Source organism: Ictidomys tridecemlineatus, chromosome 6 (genome assembly GCF_052094955.1).
Source record: "Ictidomys tridecemlineatus isolate mIctTri1 chromosome 6, mIctTri1.hap1, whole genome shotgun sequence".
Lineage (NCBI taxonomy): Eukaryota > Metazoa > Chordata > Mammalia > Rodentia > Sciuridae > Ictidomys > Ictidomys tridecemlineatus.
In genome coordinates, this window is record NC_135482.1 from 127,583 (window position 1) to 141,813 (window position 14,231).

The 14,231-nt window shown below is 42.3% G+C and overlaps 1 long non-coding RNA gene across 1 annotated transcript; it reads right to left on the bottom strand.

Moving 5' to 3' along the window:
* Window positions 1-727: 727 nt before the first annotated feature.
* Window positions 728-9,621, bottom strand: LOC144378452 (uncharacterized). Its single transcript, XR_013440096.1, has 2 exons — window positions 9,297-9,621; window positions 728-6,591 (listed from the first exon to the last, which is right to left on the bottom strand). It is a non-coding gene; the product is annotated as an uncharacterized LOC144378452 (long non-coding RNA).
* Window positions 9,622-14,231: the final 4,610 nt, after the last annotated feature.

The window sequence follows — 14,231 nt, forward strand, 5'->3', positions numbered from 1 at the left end:
GGTAAATCGGGTCTAATATCAAGTAAGATCTAAAATGGAGGCCATGCTGACAATGATTCCAGGAAGCCCAGGACCACTCATGGAATGTTAATGAAGTCCTGCAAAGGCCTTAGGCCAAAGTCCACCCCAAATACATGTTAATGGAACCCAGGAAACAGCCCCCAACAGATTTGGAGGTAGCCTATCCCAAGAAGTGATAAAGTCCTTCCTGCCCAGATTACCTGTGTCCCATCCCTCGGGCCTTCCAACCTACATTCCATCACCAAAACTATAAAAAGGGGAGACAACCACACTTCCATGGATTCCACCTCTTGGGTCCCCTTCTTCCTCTGGGAGAAGTCTTTTCTGCTGTCCTTTAATAAACTTCTAATTTCTACTCTGACCTTGCCTCAGCGTGCTTCTTTGGTGTTATTCTTCAACATTGGGGAAGCAAGGTCACCTGTCAACAGTGGTAACAGTGTCACATATCATCACCTAAAGGCCTCCAGAGCAGCCTCCTGTTTTGTTTGGTAATTTTAGCAGGCCAACCCCATCCATGTGGCCCCCTGTCTTTCAGAGTGAAAGAAGCAGCCACGAGAGAAAGTTCCACTTTATTGCAAAAGGCTGTGGGCTTATATAGATCTAAGGAGAGATGGCAGGGCCACCCATTTATTGGCAAGTTCTTGCAGACATCAGTTCTGGAGCCCACAGAATTAGTTCTTATTTTAAAAAACAACATAGTGACACCTTTTCCAATTCATAAAGCCTTTATTGATGTCAGCATAACTTACAGACATTTTGGGACTCAGTGGCCACCATAGATGGGAGATCAATATGACAACTATAGTTCAAAGGTCATCATCCACACATACACCTTGTATCTCAGACAAACTCAAACATTATCATCAAAAGTAAAATCCAGGAGTCCCTATGGAACAAGAGGCCCTTTCAGAGGGTCCATAAAATGAAAACTTTTCATGATATAATACATTATTTGCCTTTTTATTCTCATTATTTCATATTTGTATAGTAGAATTTGGCCAGAGACTTACATTAACCCAAGAAACTGAATGCAGAAGCAATTTTCAAGAATCTGGTTTTTTATCATGGTAAACTTTAAAATATTTGCAAAAGAGTAAAACAATACCTCTCTTCTCACTTTTTTGATTATTATTTGTAACAATTTTATGTTAACTTGTAATGCAGTTATAACTCTGTGTGTGTGTGTGTGTTGTGGTACTGAGGTGTGAGGCCAGGGATGTGGGCCACTGAGCTACATCCCCAGTCCTCTGTTTTATTTTAAAACAGGGTTTGGCTAAACTTTTGATCCACTTGCCTCAACTTCCCAAGTCCCTAGGATTTATGAGTGTGTGCCAATGTGTTGTTATGCTCAAATTCTGGACCTCCAAAAGACCACCAGAGACCAAGATTGATGTAAGCAGCAAAGAGGTGTTTATTGCGAGCTAGCTCGGTCCTCCAAGTACACACAGCAACTGGTGATGCTGAGAGGCCCTGAGCCCAGGGTTTGCAGTAGTTTTATACACTCTTTGGAGAATACAGGGACTTCACATACATCAGCATCTCTTAGCAAATTATCACACACCGCAGGCAAATCATAAAACAACTCTAAAACATGATTAGCACATTCACTGGCGAGAACAAGTTGGGTAGGGGTGATTGGTTACTACAAGAGGGGGATTCCTTTGAACTGATTGGTTTAAGCCAAGAGGGGTGTTCATGCTGAACTACATGATTTCCCCCCCCAACACATTATCAACCACCATAAACTACTGGGAGGGTCATCTGGCATCCCAGGTATTTCCCTGTCTCATGCTGATTGGTGGCTGCTAGTGGGTTACTATGGGTCCCGACCTAGCCTGAGTCAGGGACACCTTGCCCAGCAGATCTCTTCCTGTTATTTGTAGATAAACAACTTAGCTGGGTGGGAATGTGCCTGGGAGTGCTCTGTGGTCTTTCAAAGGACAAAGGTCATGCCCCTTCCTTGGACAGTCTTTGCTCTGAGGTAGAGGCTGGTTTTTCAGTGCAATTAATAAATTACTAATTGTGATAAGCAGAATAATGGTCTTTCAAAGATATATACAAGTTTAATCTGTGGAACCTTTCAATATGTTATCTTAAATTACAAAAGGGATTTTGTATATATGATTAAGAATCTTTTGCTGGGCTTGGTGGTGCACATCTGTAATCCCAGGGAGCTGAGGTTGATCTTGAGAGGGAGACATCAAGAGATTGCTATCTGGCATACTTTCATTTTATCCCTGTGAAACTCATCTTAGACTTCTTACTACAAGACCCTAGATAATAAATTTTTGTCATTTAAGTCACTATCTGTGGCAACTTCCTTGAGCAGCCATAGGGAATTAACACAGTAACTCAATTTTAATTTCCAAAACAATAAAAACCAACTGATGTTATCTTATGATAAAAGCTCTTTGAACAATTTAAAAAAAAATGGGGGCTGGGATGTGGCTCAAGTGGTAGCGCGCTCGCCTGGCATTCTTGCGGCCCAGGTTCGATCCTCAGCACCACATACAAACAAAGATATTGTGTCCGCTGAAAACTAAAAAATAAATGTTAAAATTCTTTCTCTCTCTCTCTCCCTCTCTCTCTCCCTCTTAAAAAAAATAAAAAATAAATAAAAATGAGATTGTGCTCTGTTGCCTAGAATTTGTCTCAAATTCAAGACCTCTCAAGTGATCCTCCTACCTCTGCCTCTCTGAGACAAAAAATTTAAGAACCACTCCTCTAAATAAATCCTATGTCTTTCTGACTTGCCACCTCTCTTTTCATCTTGGTTCTTGCTGTTCTGAGTGCCTAGAATGTCCTTGCCTTAATTAATTAAATTAATTAAAATTCTTACCATTGTTTAAGGTCCATCTTACTGTGTACCTCATCATCACTCCAGCCAGAAGGCTCCCTCAATCCTGTTTTCTAACATTCTGTGAGGAGGTAACCATCTCTGCAAATCCTGCTCTCTAAAATCCAAGGTCCCTGGCTCTCTACATAGACCCCAGCTATACTGCCATGATAAAATCCCAGGTTCTGGATGCTCCACAAAAAGCCAATATTCCCAGTATGTACTGCTGTCATAGACTCTAATTTACTAGCTCATCATGTAAAGCTCAGCATCACTGTTGAGTCCTACGATCAAGAGAATCCCAGTTCCATTTTTCTATACATAGAGTTCAGAGGAACTGAGTGCCCTGCTGATACCGCTGAAGCCAGATTTAAAGATAGGTAGTTACTGTACTTAGGTAAATTGGGTCTAATATGGAGTAAGATAAAGAAAATGGAGACCATTATGGAGAACACAGTCCAGGAAAACAGAGCAGTACTTGGGGAAATTGAAATGTTAATGTCCCCAACACTGGGAACCCATTCTAAGGAACTGTTAATGAAACAGCTCCCAGCTAACAAGGAGGTGCTAATCAAACTGGGAGGTGCTAATCAAACCACCCCAGGCCCTTCCTACCCAGATTACTCCTCCAGTCATCTGCCTCCCACCTTTTGACCTTCCCACCTACATTCTATCACTGAAGGATAAAGGGAAACAAAGGACAGAAATGTGAGAGGAATAAAAGAAGACCTTAGCTATAAAAAAGGGAAGATCTTGCCCTTCCACGGATTCTGCCTTTTGGGTTCCCTTCTTCCTCCAGTAGGAAGTCTTTTCTGCTATCCTTTAATAAAGCCTTCCACTTTCCACTCTACACTTGCCTCGGCATGCTTCCCTGGTGTTATACTTCAATGTTTGGGGAAGCAAGGACTTGTCACCAGTAAACAGCTGTAACACTGCCGGTTATCAGTTATGAGTCCTGCTTCCCCACATGTTGAAGTTTGAACATTAGAGAAGCACACTGGAGAGGCAAGCATATAAACCAGGGATTATTTTAAAAGGAGTAATATAGACTTCTCCAGCAAGGGAGAAGGAGGCCATAGCTGGTATCCTGGTATCCCAAGAGGTGAGTGTTAGACCAGGACACAAGAAAAGACCACTAACTCCAATTAAAATCAAATTAAAGCAAGCTTATTATTTCGACCAGCCAGGCTGCCTTTTCCTCCCAAAATGGCCAGAACAAGACAGCAGCCCCACCTTTCCTACAGCCCAGCTTTATAGCCCAGAAAGTTATACAAAAGGGGGGTTACAGATAACAGAACTCTGACAAGCATCACACTAATGGTAGTTTACATTTTTTTTGCTGGCCCCAACATCAGAATTTGTGAGGACCATTAGAGCCTCAGAGAGGGTCGTTGTCTGGCCAGGGAAGGCCAATATTTATGAATTTATTAAGTTTCAGAGAGGGCTGCTATCTGGTCAGAGAGCCAGGCATGGGTGAGTTCAAGGCACAGGCAGGCATTCCAAGCAGGTTCAGAATTTGCAGTAATTTATAGTAAAGCCGAAATTAGCTTTTCATGGCTTTGTGGCAAGATGGCTCCCTATTTTAATAAAAGATTAGGTTGGGTCTATCATTCCCCCCTTTTCTTATGTGTCCCTTTCAAATCTTTGAAAGGGTAGGGGAAGAGCACTGAGGGAATTTTAATCCCTCAGGTAACAGTCTCTAAATTTTTAGAACTCACCCAAAACCGGTCTCCCTGATTTTACCTGACTTAATTAATTACTTATATTGATAATCTATTTATTTTTGGCTCCATTGATGTAAGAAGAGAGGCGTCACTCATTTTGGCTTCTTCTGAGCTGAGAGAAGGTGCCGTGAGGGGGCATGGTGTGAGGGACATGAGTTGCCTTTTAGAAGTCAGTTGAGGGACATGAGTTGCCTTTTAGAAGTCAGTTCGGTTTGAAGTCTAGTTGGGGAAGAACAGGTTGTAAAGTCATCTAGGGATGGGTGCTTCTATGAGAGAAACAAAAACCATGAGTACTGAGTAAATGTTGCAGCAGCTGGAACGTGTCACTGTATAGAAGTTCCCTCACCATGCTTTAACATCCCCAGTTATCAGGACTGTAAGCATAACATTTAACTTTTAGTGTTACAGATGTCCTTCCCCATAAGATACAGTTTAATAATTTAATGTCATCTGATCTTGCAAAATTCTTTTACTAGTATGAGCGCTGTGTCTAATAGAGAAACCTTTAATTCTGTTACTCAGGGCTGGATAATCATACTAGCAAACACGAAGCCTACCTGTGTAGGTTAGGAATATCTGTAGGCCTTAAACTAAAAAACTCTGTCTCTGGCAGCTCCTCTTGATAGTCTCTTTTTATAGTTGTCAGGCATTTCTGTCTGAGAATTCTTCTTTGTAGCATCCAGTCTTACTTATTTTGGGAGGCTAACATAAAGTGTATACCTTAAATTATTATTATTATTATCATCATCATTTTTATTATTTAAAATGCCCAGGAATGGCTGTATTTTGATTTTAACTGTCTTTGCTAAGTGTTTAAGATGAAGCAGGCAAACTGACTTTTGTTTCTATCTATTGTTAACAGTCAGCTGAGCTTTTATGGGAGTCATTTCTGGGGAAACTTCTCAGTTCTGCTAGTGCCATTTGCGCTAGGATGGGTCTAGGTCTTGCTTGACCATGTGGCTTCCCTCGGAAGCACCAGGTATGTCTCCCTTCTCTGATGACTCTCCTCTTCATGGCTTTCTCTTCTCCAGTTGTCTCATTAGTCTCCCTGATCGGGAGGTTATGTGGCCCAGAGTTGCAAAGCTCTTTAGAGAAGTCCCCTGTTCCCTGGATTCAGACTGACTCAGAGGGCAAGAGCCAAATATTGGTTTTTCTGGCCCTTTTAATTTAACTTTGATTTTAAAACTTAATCTTAAACATCCAGCAAATAAATTTTAACAGCCTTATATTAAGAGTACTAGGCTTTAATGTCTATAACTTTATAATTATTCATCTTTTTATTAATTGGGAACTGCATTATCCTATCAGTCTGATGGCTTATTATCTCAAACTAACCCATGTTGTATTCTTAAAGCAACACTTCTGTAAAACACTAACAGGGAATCTTTAGATCACTTATAAGGAAATTACAAAATAAAATTAACAAGAGTAAAAACACTTAGTTCGTGTAACAGCTACCCTGAATTTTTGGCTGAGTTTTACATTATATCCCCTGTTTGAGATCCTAGTAATCTTGACAGAAAAAAACAAAAACAAAAAAACCAAACTTTTGAACATAACTTTAAATGAACTAAAATCTGGCCTACTGCTTTCATAGTCATTCTCACATGTAGTAAGATGGGACACAGAGCCTCATCTCAGGTAAGGTAGGGCTCTTTATAAATCTTAAGTGTTTTAATTCTAAAGCTGATCTTTGTATTTTTAAATATCATTTTACAAAGTTTACATAAATTGTTTGAGGTCACATGAACATTAGCTAACACCACATGATATCACATTTAAAACATGAATTAAAGAGAGGCTGAAAGTTTTTAACCTTTACATAGATTAGGCTCTCATTAACTTAAAAATACATTTAAATTGTTCCCCAATGTAAGAAGTAACATAAAACTTTACATATCTTATTGATAACAGGTAAATAAATCCCCAATATATTTTTTACCATACAACTTCCGAACACCAGCTTGATATAATGCTCTTTCAAAGTTTCTACCTTACAGACTTGTATACCTGGAAGATATGGGCACATTAATAGCATCACAATTACATTGATGTTTTTACATTAACCAAGTTTAGCTTTTAAAGAAATGGCAGTACAGTGCTCTAAAATAACAGTTCTTATTTAACCAGTTGTTTATTTTTTATGGTTGCTTGCTCTAGAAAAAAATAAAACTTAATAAACACAATGTTATGGGTAAACTTATGTTTTAAGAATTTTTTGTCTCTTTAACACATGACTAATTTTTACAATCTTATACAGACTTTAGTACAAACTTATACAGACCTTAGTAAATCAGATATCTAACAAAAGTACTCATGAATGAGTAATCCCATATCAAATTTACTTTACTTATTTATCAAAATATTAGACAAATGTATTGAACAGTGTAAACCATTTTTTGTTGAAGTAAAAGTCCTAGAACCAAGGCATATTAGACATTTTATAGACATTAATATTTTATGAGTTTTTTGAACACCTAGAAAAACTTGTAAGCTTAAATTTAAAGACATTTATTTTTATCTTTTTATCCAATTTAAATTGAACCATTTAAATCACATGAATTAAAGATCTTTGGATCCATTTTTTTAAATTTGTTTTTATGAGCGCTCCTTATATATGTTAATTTGTATATCATATATATGATATACAGACATATGTATATATAGACATACAACATAAAACAAAAGTGTGCACACATAACAATAGTAAAGGCCTTAGTAGCTTTTCTCAGGTGAAATCTCCATTGCAATGTTTCAAAAACTCCACAGTTGGTCAAAGATAGGACTGATCAGAAAAACATTAATCTAGGTCTGTAGGGTCAAAATCATGAGCTCAAAAAAATACAGAATCTAAGGAAAAAAACAAGAGTCCTAGTAAAAATGACTGGCCAGTAATTAGTAAATACCATACAATTTACTTTTTTTTCCTTAGGTCTCAGATCAGTCTCCTACTGAGCTTGCAGGTTTCTTTCATTTGCATTTCAACATAAGTCCTGGCTGAGGTCTGGAAGGAGCAGGGAAAAACTGCTATTCTGAGCAGACACCTCAGGCCTAAGGCATTTTAACTATAAGTCATAATTTTCAGGTTTGAATGTTGAAAATTATGATACAAGTTTAAGATACAATTCACAAAATTTTATATCTTTACTTCTTGTTTTGTCAACAGATACCATACTATGATTTACTATCCTTGTCCAAATTAATGCACTGGTACACACAGTAACATTTTCCCAGGCTGCCCAATTCAAAATTGGTGAAAAAAAGACTGAATGATTGGGAAGTTACTTGCCAACTTGGAAGTAGAGTTCTTTAGTTTTCCATCCTACGTATTTAAGTTCTCTGACATGAATTATCTGAAATCATAAACTAAACAATTACCTAAACCCAACTTTTAACTGCAGCATTGTGCAATGCATCAAAAACCCATTCAGATACCAGATTGTTACAATAAAACATCATCTTTTAGACACACATTCAGCCAAGATCATTCCCAAGAAACAATTTATAATATCAACACACTATTGCACATGTCTTAAAGGGTCAGAAACAAAGACACAGGACAGAGAGGAGCTCCAGACTATGGCTGACAGACAGAAACCTTTAAAACAGAGCAGATAAGAGAAAAATCTCCTACACCAGTGGCACCATAGATGTCCCCACAAGGGGACCAGATGTTTTCACAGAGGGGCAACCTGAAATATAAAATCAAGGGTCTCCATGACGACTTTACTGCATTAAGTGTCTCCTTTTTCTTTTTCTCTTTTTTTAAGAAGACAGAGGTGGCATAATCCTTACAGTGCAAGGAAGGAAGGCAGGAATTCCCCGAAGCAACAGGGCTTCAGCAGCTGCTGGGAGTCCCTCGGTCCCTCCTTTTACTTACAGGATTATCTCCTCTGGTCCGGTTCCACCCCAGGCACATTCCATCTCCTAACATTTCAGTAGTCAGTTCTCAAAAAGTTCTGGGGGTGGGGGGTATCAAAATTTGTAACTAAAAGTTCGGTTCCTGACCTTAGAGCCAATTAATGCCAATTTAATAATGAGGACAGGGTTTTGAGAAAAAGAAAAAGGGAGTTTTATTGCTTTGCTAACAAAGGAGAAACACGGGGGACTCTGCCCAAAGGTTGTGACTCTCTTGATCTGGAGGGACAAGGGGTTTTAAAGGAGTCTCACTTGTTAACCTGGGAGATACTCAGTTCTTAGATCCCCAGCAGGCATTGCCCTCTGCAGTGGGTGTGCTCCAGCAGCCAGCCAGGGGCTTCTCTCCTCCTGCTTAACAAAGGGGGGTAAAGTTCATCGCAGTTCCTTAAAACACAGTCCAAAGGGGTGTCAGGCTGACTTGCTTTATTACCCATTTTCACGTCCAATATCCTTAAGTTTTTACCACAGAAATCACACAACAAAACGCACAAAAACAAACAAAAAAAAAAACATATAGAACACAGAACAAAACACAAGAAAACAGAAATCCAGCGCCAAAACAGAAAAACAGAGGAGCAGTGCAACGTCTTGCCAAAGCTCCGGGGTAGGAGTGCGTGCGTGCCCGTCAGCACCTCTCTACCCTTCCAGAGGAATTCCCTACAGAACAGAACAGAAGACAGAACGATTTCTCCTTACTGTCTGGACAGGAGTATATGTGAGCCTCGCCAGGCCACCTCTCTGTCATCAGAAGAGATCTCCCTTAACCGGATACCAGATGTTATAAAGGCGCCACTTACCTATGGAGGCCTCCTCCACCAGGTGCTTGCTGATAGTTTTAGTGTGGCAGTTCACTGCAGTGCTCGGGGGACAGAAGGCTCACTCCGAGGCCTTAGAACGTCTCAAGTTGCGCACCCCTTAGAGTGGCTCTCCAACCCAGAGCCCTGGAGCGAAGGCCGGCTTCAGAATTTCCAGCAGTCTGGTCTTGTGATCTGGTCGGGCAGGGTCATCTCACTGGGGAACTCCAAAATGTTAGATCAGGACGCAAGAAAAGACCACTGACTCCAATTAAAATCAAATTAAAGCAAGCTTATTATTTCAACCGGCCGGGCTGCCTTTCCCTCCCAAAATGGCCAGAACAAGACAGCAGCCCCACCTTTCCTACAGCCCAGCTTTATAGCCCAGAAAGTTACACAAAGGGGGGTTACAGATAACAGAACTCTGACAAGCATCACACTAATGGTAGTTTACATTTTTTGCTGGCCCCAACATCAGAATTTATGAGGACCATTAGAGCCTCAGAGAGGGTCGTTGTCTGGCCAGGGAAGGCCAATATTTATGAGGTGTCACTAAGTTTCAGAGAGGGCTGCTATCTGGTCAGAGAGCCAGGCATGGGTGAGTTCAAGGCACGGGCAGGCATTCCAAGCAGGTTCAGAATTTGCAGTAATTTATAGTAAAGCCGAAATTAGCTTTTTATGGCTTTGTGGCGAGATGGCTCCCAATTTTAATAAAAGATCAGGTTGAGTCTATCAACACCTCATAAATATTGGCCTTCCCTGGCCAGACAACGACCCTCTCTGAGGCTCTAATGGTCCTCATAAATTCTGATGTTGGGGCCAGCAAAAAATGTAAACTACCATCAGTGTGATGCTCGTCAGAGTTCTGTTATCTGTAACCCCCCTTTGTGTAACTTTCTGGGCTATAAAGCTGGGCTGCAGGAAAGCTGCTGCTGCTGTCTTGTTCCTGCCATTTTGAGAGGGAGAGGCAGCCTGGCCGGTCGAAATAATAAGCGTGTTTTAATTTGATTTTAATTGGAGTCAGTGGTCTTTTCTTGCGTCCTGGTCTAACAGTATGCTCTTTACTACTTCACCCACTGTCCTTATTGGAAAAGGCTCACAGAATACCCAGTGGTGAATGGCAAATGTTGAGACTATGTTATTCACGATTCTAAGGAGAGGAAGTTCCCAGAATTCTTTGCTCGGAGAGGCTAAATCATGGGACCACAATACCCACAAGTCCACAGGAAAGGAAGCTTCCACAAGTTCCCCCCCCCACCACACACACACACACACACACACACAAACACACACACACACACACACACTGTGTAATGCATGGGACTACATGACCCACAATTCTATGGCACAGGAAGTTCCCAGAATTCTTTACATAGAGAGAGAGGGCAAATCATGGGACTACATTACCCAAAATCCTCAGGAAGGAGGCTCCCAGAATACCCAGCAGTAGGCAGGCAATTTGGACTACCTTACCCATAATCTTAGGAGGAAGGAAGTTCCCAAGATCCTCTGCACAGAGCCAATAAATCATAAGACTACATTACCCAAAACTCTAACAGGAGAGGAATCTCCCACAATTTTCCACAGTTGAATAAAATGTGGAATTATGTTACCCACAATTCCATCTGAGTTGGGGGGAGGAATTCCCGAGAATTCCTCAACCTGAGCCCACTTAATACTTCACCTCTTAATACTTCACCCACAATATTTAGGGAGGACCTCCCACAGTGCCAAGCAAAGAGCAGGAGATACTGGGACTACATTATCCATAATCCTAAGGGGAGGAAGTTCCCAGGAATTCCAGTATCAGTGGTTAAACCTAGGACTATACTACCCATGGTCTTTAGTGGCAGAAATTCAAGAGTACCTCTTGGTTTTGTAAATCTCACTAACCTTTGCCCTGTGGCTAATTTTTGCCTAGCCCTAATCCTACCCCTAAAACTACTCAGAATCCTCAGGGTATAAGGGCAAGATGTGCATTCAGCTTTCAGGGGTCTCCTGGCAGAGGTGTGTGGGTAAGATCAAGGACTACAGCACCCATAATTCTTAGGGTGAGGAAGCACCCAGGATCCCCCAAGGAGAGCCAGAAAAACCCAAACCCTAACTCTATTCTTGTTGTAAGGTAGTTCAGCATTTTGCTAGCTCTTCATGAGGGATCCTGGGGCTTCATCTGAAAGACCCTAGCCCAGTTAGCCCAGTTACCTAAGGCCAAGATATGAAACCAAGATACCAGGCACCCCATAAACAGGTTCAGGTGCCAGGCATGCTTTCCAGACAACAGGTTGAAGAACAGAGCACCCACATCCTGGGGCATGCATGAATAAACCGGAACAGATAAGCAACGGAATGTAAACCTGTGGGTATGCTAGATTTAAAGAAACCGGTTGCCTCCCATGGGCGCGTGAAACCTGTCCTAAACCCTATAAAAATCTCTGTATCCCCAAGCCCGGTATGCCAGTTCACCAAAGCTCCGGCTGAGGTTGCTGGGCACCCGCAGGCGCCTGTGTCCCAATAAACCTAAACCTCTTGCTTTTGCAGCCAGTGTTTCGTGTGATTCTCCTTGGACAGGGATATGGGGGTCTTTCATTGGACGGGGGTCTTTAACACATCTTCCTTAGGATTGTAGGTCATTTAGTCCAGACTTTTTCCCACTCACGGAAAGAGGTAGAAATAATTCTCCTAAAAGTTTCTGACCCTGAGGGCTGTGGGTAATGTAGTCCAGCATTTTGTCAGTTTGTTGGGGGCAATGATCCCATGAGGTGACCCCCCCCCCATAGATTGTGGGTAATGTAATCCAGTATTTTGTTGGTTCCCTCTGCAGAACCCAGGGAACTTCTGCCCCATTAGGATGGTAATGAAGCCCCTGTATTTTCTGGCTCAGAGGGGTTGATTCTGTGCACTTCTACCTCCCACTCCATAGATTATAAATAATGTAGTTCAGCATTTTGCCTGCTCGAAGGGTGTGGATGGGGGGAGAAAGGGGGCTCTTGAGAACTTCTGCCCCTGAGGGCTGAAGGCACTGTAGTGCCGGTATTTTGCTGGCTCCTGTAGGGGAATCTGGGAGACTTACTACCTCAGGATTGTCAATAATTTAGTCACATGTTTTACCAGCTCACAGGAGGCAGGAGAATCCTGTGATTTCTGTCCCCCAGGATTGTGGGTAATGTAGTCCCACGTTACAGCTCATGGTGAAGGAATTCCTATGAACCTCCCATTCCTACCCCCACCCAAACATTGTGGGTAGTGAAGTCCAGTGTTTTGCTGGTTCTCTGTGGGGGATCCTGAGAGCTTCTTTCCCCTTAGGATTGTGGGTAGTGTAGTCCCATGTTTTTCTAGCTCACAGTGGGGAGCACTCCTGTAAGCTTCTGCTGCCCCCCTGAGAATTGTGAGTAATGTAGTCCAGTGTTTTCCCACATACACCTCTGTCAGATGTCTATGTAAGCTGCAGGCTGAATGCTTGCTCAGGCACCCTGAAGACTCAGTACTATGGTCCAATGACCTACCCATGCAGCTCTCACCACGGAGGACTATCAGAGGTGCATATTTCCCTCAGACATTCCCAGTGCAGTATTCTACCTGTACAGCCCTCATTGTGGAGGGCCATGTGAGCTCCATGATGCACATTCACATGGGCAAGCTCAGGAACTCTAGGCAGTGAAATCCAGTCCTCATTGCAGAGACCTCTTGGAGCTGCAGGCACCCATTGTTCATGTAGTGTAGTCAATTGTTCTGCCAATGCATCTTTCACCCCAAAGGCTGGGAGCTGCCTGTCACATAGATACCAAGAGAACCCTGAGAATTGTGCCACTGCAGTCTGGTATTCTGCTGTTCAGCCCCCACCATGGAGCCTTTGGGAGCTTTGGGCCATGTGCTTGCCCTGGTATTCCAAGGAATCTTGATAGTGTAGCTCAGTGATTGCCTGACCAGCCCTCTTCACAAAGGACTGTGGGAGCTGTAGCAATGTTTGCCCAGGCACCCCAGGGATTCTGGGCAGTGTAGTCTGGCACACTTATCACCACAGTGGCTTCTGGGAATTTCAGGCAGGCCACTCAACTGTGTGCAGACTTATCCAGAAAGCCCTGATATTGTCTACAAAACTCATAGTCACATGGTAGGAATATCTCTTCAGTACAGCCATAATATTATTATCACACTGATTCATCAACTTCTCAACATTTTTCAAGTACTGTAACACTAAAAAAAGTTACATAAAGATAAATATAAACAATGAGGCAACATTAGTCCTTCCTCTCAGGCACTAGTGAGATGCCACTTGCTGGGAACCCCAGGCCTCCCCGGAACTACCCTGAGTTCATGTCTCAGTTTCTCCTTTCAGTGTCCTGGGATTTCTCCCATAACATGTACTTTAGAATACTATGACAATGAGTAGCCGAAGCCTCACAAGGGATACTGTCATAAAATTTAGTCCCACTAAAATATGACCTACAAAAGTAGAACACAGCAGAGCTTCTTCCTCAGCACAGGGGAGAGTGGGCAAGAGGCTTTTCCTCAGTCTTCCCACCTTTTCCTCAGTAGACTTCAGTCCAAAACCACAGTGGCATCCATGTGTAGAGGCCAAGGGGGAAGAAATCTCCTGGTACACATGGTCCCTACGTGTCCCCAGCCAAGGCATCTCCCTGTGAGGGTACAAGGAGATCATGCCCTAACAGTCATGGCTCCAAGGTGCCTTTAGCCTGCACCTGTGGCCTTTTCCTGGGTGAGGTTCCAAGTTTAGGTTTGAGTGACCTCACTGTGAACATGGCTTCCAGGTGTCCTCAGCCACAGCATCTCCCTGTGTGGGTCCCAAGGAAAAGGAAGCTTTGTCACCACAGCCATAGCCCCACATGTCCACAGCCATGGTCTCCCCTGGTGGACCACAAGGTGAGGGTTATGGTAGGTCTTGAAGGTTAGGGTTACCTCACTGTGGGCATAGACCCC